The 6,636-nt window shown below is 39.8% G+C and overlaps 1 pseudogene; it reads left to right on the top strand.

Moving 5' to 3' along the window:
* The first annotated feature begins 347 nt into the window (after positions 1–347).
* On the top strand, positions 348–5,730 carry LOC116738146 (annotated as a pseudogene).
* The last annotated feature ends 906 nt before the right edge of the window (positions 5,731–6,636 follow it).

Genomic DNA, 6,636 nt, shown 5'->3' with positions numbered 1-6,636 from the left:
TCCTGAAGTGGAGGTGAGGGCCCTCCAAATAGATTCAGCACAAGGTAAGATGCAGATACAGCACAGAGAGAGGCAAGAGAGACAGAGACCCAATAACACAGGGGATCCCACCCTCAGCATGCCAACCTCAGTGTGGAGGGATAGTTCTGGAGAGCTGTAAGCAGATTTGTCTGCCCTGAGACACAGATAAGAAGCTGCAGTTGAAAAAAGCAACCAGAAGGTAAAGTATCCACCTCTAGAACTTCCCCAAATGGAGGCGAACTACTGGATTTCTTTCTGTGTCAAGGAGCTGACAAGCACATGGTTCACATTCCCCTCAGCCTTGATAACCTGGGCACCTGCGCCCCATGCATCCCACCTGCACTCCTGCACTGTCCCAGACACTGCTGACCCCACTTACCTTGTGCAGCACTCCCAAGTCTCTCACAATCCCACTCCCACCTTCTCCTCCCTCCTGCACCCTCGCATCTCTGCACCGCCCACCTGCATGCCCCCATTGTACTCTCGAGTCTCCCCTTCCCCCATTCCCACTCCTCCCCATTCCTCCTCCCCACACTCCCACTTCCCTTATCTATACCCCCACACCCCCATATCCCCTCTCCACCACAGCTCCATTTCTCCCTGCACACCCTCATGTCCCACTGGTCCCACCTCATCCCTGGTCTGGTTGGTATCCCCCACACACCCATGTGCCCACAAACCCTCTCTGGTACCCTCCACTCCCTTCCATAACCCCATATCTCCATGGACCAGGAAACTGGCACACTGAAAAATTCCAGTTGGAAGAAGAGGCACAAGACTCAGAAAGTGTGTTTACAGGAGATTCATGTGGTCACATAAGTGTTACCACATCAGTCCAACCAGTTCAAAACTTGTTGTCTCTGGTAGTGCATGATAAGTTAGAAAGGCCTTCTTTATCTTAGAAGCCAATGGTGTTCTAGCAGCATCACTGTGGGAGAGTTCAGAACAAAATCTTGTAGGAATGCTAACAATTAGAATGCATAAATACACCAGTAGATACTATCCATCATGGTACATTTTATGAATTAGAGGAACATAGGACAGAAACTTGGAGGGAGTTTACTTACAAGAAACATTTACCTTCAGTGAATACAGCTTCAGATGCAAGCCTCTTTCATGTTGTATACTTGATCAAAAATGAAAATCCACACATTGCCAATTGTTGATCCTATAAGTGGAATGTACTTCATATACTTACCCAAAAAGAATCCTCAAGTTCCTCAGGTTTGTGTGTGATATTCCAAAGTCTGCTTTCATGAAGCGGGACCTAGATGCTCTTGCATTTGGGACCCACTGCAACATCGCCTTTATCCACCCAGACACTCCCTTCAGTGGAGCCTTGAACCTCTGTGTAAACAAGTATCAGGCTTGCTTATGTTGCATGAGTCATGAAAAGTTGTAGATATTTACTCTAAATCTGATGTAATTAATCTTGCTGCTGAAAAAACATACCCTAACCTAGATATCACAGTGGCCCAGACCCATCAGCATTTCATGGGTGTTGTGAGGTGCAGTAATCTGGAGATACAGGAGATATCCTGGACAGCATATGGTGGGCTGAGGTGCATGGGCTGCTGGTAGTGAATGATGCAGATAGCATCATGGGTAATATTTCCCTGTCAAACATTCTACAGATTCTTATACTCACACCTTCAGGTGTTAACAAAGGGAGACAGAAACAGAATGTCCACTGTGAATGGAGAAGCCCTTGTAGGAAAACTTGAACAAGGATTCTGGGTCTCATTAAGAATGTATATCAGGGATTGGTGATTGGTATCTATTTCCAGTGATGTTGAAATCAAGCATAAGAAATACATTTATGTGCTTGAAGATTCAGGCTTGCATTAAAAGACTCTTTTCAGACCTTCTTCTGAACAATTTCTGATGCTGTATGTTATTAAAACGCAGTGTCCATGGGGCGCCTGGGTGGCGCAGTCGGTTAAGCGTCCGACTTCAGCCAGGTCACGATCTCGCGGTCCGTGAGTTCGAGCCCCGCGTCGGGCTCTGGGCTGATGGCTCAGAGCCTGGAGCCTGTTTCCGATTCTGTGTCTCCCTCTCTTTCTGCCCCTCCCCCGTTCATGCTCTGTCTCTCTCTGTCCCAAAAATAAATAAACGTGGAAAAAAAAAATTTAAAACGCAGTGTCCTGAAATTTTTATATTTTTCGTCTCTAAGAATTCACTGGTCTGTAATAGGTAATATGACATAAGGGGAGTGCATGGCCTATTGAGACCTACTGCCTGTGTCAGAACATGCGGTATGTCATCACTGTGGCCCATTGCAGCTGGAGCCATACAGTAGTGAGGTGTGAAATTCTTTGAACCTTTACCAAATCAGTTTATTTTATTTTTTTTTTATTTTTAAATGTTTATTTATTTTTGAGAGACCAAGAAAGATACAGTGTGATCAGGGAAGGAGCAGAGAGAGAGGAAGACACAGAATCTGAAGCAGGCTCCAGGCTCTGAGCTGTCAGCACAGAGCCGTACATGGGTCTCAAGTTCACAAACCATGAGATTATGACCTGAGCTGAAGTTGGACGCTTAAACAACTGACCTACCCAGGAACCCCACAAATCAGTCTTTTCATCAGATTTGTTGAACACCTATAATTTTAATATAAATAGTTGCTTTATAAAACTTCAATGGCAGCTTTATTTTTAAGTGTTCTCAACTATAATGTAAAGATTTCTTATAATAGCTTTAATGATTTTTACTACATGCAATATTTCTTCACATTGTGCTGGATAAGCTTCACCATACCCATTAAAAAAATTGGTTGTTATTTGAAAATGGCAAGTTCCTCACTTAAATTTGAATCTGGAAAGAATGGGACTTCCAAAATATCTGCTGTTAGAGATTAAGAGCTGTAGTTTCTACAAGCAAGTTAGAAAACATGTGCTAGACTGGAAATAGGCAGTGTTTATGGGGAAATATAGTGCTGGGAAGATGTATATATTTCTTTGTTAGGTATTGAAATGTAAAATCATGATGTATGTGTGACTGCTGATGTGATTGATTTCTAAAATTTTATTATGGCATATGTAGTATTTTCATGTGGTTGAAGAGAAACAATGCTTCCTCATGTAAGTGCTCTGAAAATATTAATGCTCTATATATGAATATATATAATATGGAATCTGTGATGCTCAGAACTCTTGTCCCTTCCAGACCTCCAGACCCTGTGTATCTGCTTGGGACGAGACGGCTCCATTTGGCACCTCAACCTTTCAACAAGTAATACATGGGAGCTTATTATATGACAGTGGGGACAAACATGGAAGGTTCTTGAACACATTTTTGATATTGGTTTAAGGTGCTAAACTTTCTCTACCCATCTAAACCCTGTGCTCCTCAGCTCACTTGTCTCCTTCTAGGGTGAGAGAGGTTTCCTCTGGCATGACATACAGCCGATGTCCCTCTTTATCAACCAACAACACTGTCATTTGTTTTGATTTTTAAAGTTTCCTCTTCTCAAAATAATCAAATTAATATGTGCATAAACTTTCACATGCCATTCAGCAGTCTACAAGAGTCAATAGTATATTTTCCCATTGGCATCCACTTTCAACCTTTGGCTGCTTCATCTACTATTTAGTCATCACTCAAAATAACAGCTTCTAATGATACTTTCTAACTTTTTACTCTTGGGTCTTTGACCACAGTGTGTTAGAACAATCTGTGTATCTGTCTCTCCCACTGCTGATGGGCCCTTTGTTAGCTCAGATATTCAATGTCTTTATATCCCCAACACCTGGTTGCTCTGTAGCCATTGAGTGGATGAGAAAGGAGAGCACTTTGTCTTAAGCTGTGGTCTTCAGTGATGAAGTTCCAGACATGTGTTTCTCAGTACACCATGGCCATAAGCTTCATGATCACTTTACCTTGATCCAATCTGCAAAGCTGGGATGCACTACAGGACACCAGTTTATTAGTATAAACTGACACAGCTAATATTAGTGTCATCATTTTAAGAAATTCTATACAAATATGTGAGAGTATTTTATAACACTCTCAGTTTCTTTCATAATTCTAAAGTAAGTCTTTTAAATAAGTGAAGTGATTCTGGAGCTTATTATATAATATCATGTTTTAAAGTCAGAAGAGTTCTTTCCTTCCTAAATTTAATATGCCAGTGCTGTGATTTTATAGAGGACCAGACATGCTTAATCCTGACTTCCAGCTATTATACGTATTCCTTCTCTAGGCCAACATTGAAACAGGGGACTATGTCTGGAGGATACCTTTCTTTGAACATATTCTGATGAGATGTAGATTGCCAACTTGTTGATCTTCATAATATTACAAAACATAGGTTTGTAACATGAGTTATAAAAGTATATTTTTGCAATCAATATTTCCCCAAATGACCAGTTTATGTCTGTTCACATAATTAGGTTTAACTTTCCAATTTCATTTTTTTAATTCATTAATTTATTATTTTTTTAAATTTACATCCAAGTTAGTTAGCATACAATGCAACAATGATTTCAGGAGTAGATTTCTTAATGCCCCTTACCCATTTAGCCCATCCCCTCCCCTCCCACAACCCCTCCAGCAACCCTCTTTTTGTTCTCTATATTTAAGAGTCTCTTTTTTCTCAGTTTATTTATTTTTTGAGAGATAGAATGCGAGAAGGAAAGGGAGACACAGAATCCAAAGCAGACTCCAGGCTCTGAGCTGTCAGCACAGAAGCCAATGTGGGGCTCGAACCCATGAACTGTGAGATCATGACCTAAGCTGAAGTCAGGTTCTCAACCAACCAAGCCACCCAAGGACCCCATATATTTAAGAGTCTCTTATGTTTTGACCCCTTCCTGTTTTTATATTATATTTGTTCCCCTTACCTTATGTTCATCTGTTTGGTATCTTAAAGTCCTCATATGAGTACAGTCATATGATATTTGTCTTTCTCTGACTAATTTCACTCAGCATAATATGCTCTACTTCCATCCATATAGTTGCAAATGATCCAATTTCCTTTGATACAGTGCCTGTAAGCACTAATTTATAATGCCTTTAATTATCAAGGTATTTTTCAACTGGTTCTCAAAATTTTGCATGTTTTCAAATCTAAAGTTCATTTTCAGCAAATGGTAAAGGGAAAAGATGGAGAAGATGGAAATTCATTAACGTGTGGAAAAGGAAACTAGAATTTTTCCTTTACTGCTTAAAGCTATTTTTTTTATTTTTAATGTTTAATTTTGAGAGAGAGAAAGAGCAAGGAAGTGGGGGAGGGGCATAGAGAGGGAGGCACAGAATCCAAAGTAGGCTTCAGGCTCTGAGCTGTTAGCATAGAGATCAACACAGGGCTCAAACTCACAAACTGTGAGATCATGACCTGAGCTGAATTTGGACTCTTAACTGACTAAGCCACCCAGGTGTCCCTAAAGCTATTTTTGAGAAAGAATTTTCTGGCAGTCATTTCTGGGTTAACTTCTGACTATATCTCCTAAGCTTGACTTTTGTTCTCTGGTCATAGAGGTTCCTTAGTAAGAATGGAGGATCCTAATGAAAAGTTCGGTGCACATTTACATGGGGTTATATAATGACTCTTGTCTTTCTCTTCAGTTCTGCAGAAGTATGTATAGCCGCAGCATTCCTGAAGGAATCTGTGGCTCACCTAAATGGACACATTTAGACATAGTAGTTGTGATGACCAACAAAGATGAGGTTCCATATCTGCAGAAGGGCAAGACTGGGAGGCCAGAATGACCCTGACAGAATTCTTGCTTCAGCCCCATCAAGACAATGTTTAGTTCATATCCTCTAAAATTCCTGCATTCTGCCTTAAATGGGCAAGTGAACTTCAAAGTATGTTTGAATGAATGCATGGAAATCTTTACAAAACAACAGAGAATGGCATTTAAAAATGAAGAACAAAAGGAAATATGATTGCCTTGATTTTTTTCATTTTACATTGATATTTATAAAGTGAAATATCTTCATATATCTTTATATCTATATCTTGCTTGGCAAAGATTTTTAGGACATTCTATAAATGATAAGTGTTTAGAATCTATGTAATAACTTTTCAGAGTATATATTTTTAATTGAAAAGAAAAATTGTATTCCACATTTGTAATGGTAGAAATTCACTATGTAACTGTCAGAAATGATAAATCCAACTTTTTGTGTCTCTGGTGTGGCTGTGGGATTTTCTTCACTTTACTGTAAACTCAATGACTTCTATAACTTGTCTCTTTGGGATATGTTATGTGAACTAAGTAATTAAGTTGGGCCACGGTTGTATAGACATTTTCTCAATGTTAATAACTACTTTGGGACACTCAAGGATGCACTTATCAGTTTGTGAGGTATGCACTGTTGTCTCTATATTACAGATAAAGAATATGAGGCCCAATTGAAAGCTGGTAACATGCCAATGATATCACAGACTAGTAAGGGGAGAGCAAATATTTAAACCAGATGGTCTTCCTCCAGAGCTGGCATTCTGAATTATTACATTGTAACTCTTTCTATCAGTTCAGTGACTTGATTGAATGTGGAATATATTTGAAATACTGAAGTAAAGAACAAGTCCATAAAAGAGACTGCCAGTGGGTAAATTGCTTGCTGACCACCTGAAACTACCTGCACACAAAAAAATTCCACTAATGC

Source organism: Lynx canadensis, chromosome A1 (assembly GCF_007474595.2).
Source record: "Lynx canadensis isolate LIC74 chromosome A1, mLynCan4.pri.v2, whole genome shotgun sequence".
Classification (NCBI taxonomy): domain Eukaryota; kingdom Metazoa; phylum Chordata; class Mammalia; order Carnivora; family Felidae; genus Lynx; species Lynx canadensis.
Note: the sequence above shows the minus strand (reverse complement) of the source record. Positions and strands in the feature narration are given on the sequence as shown.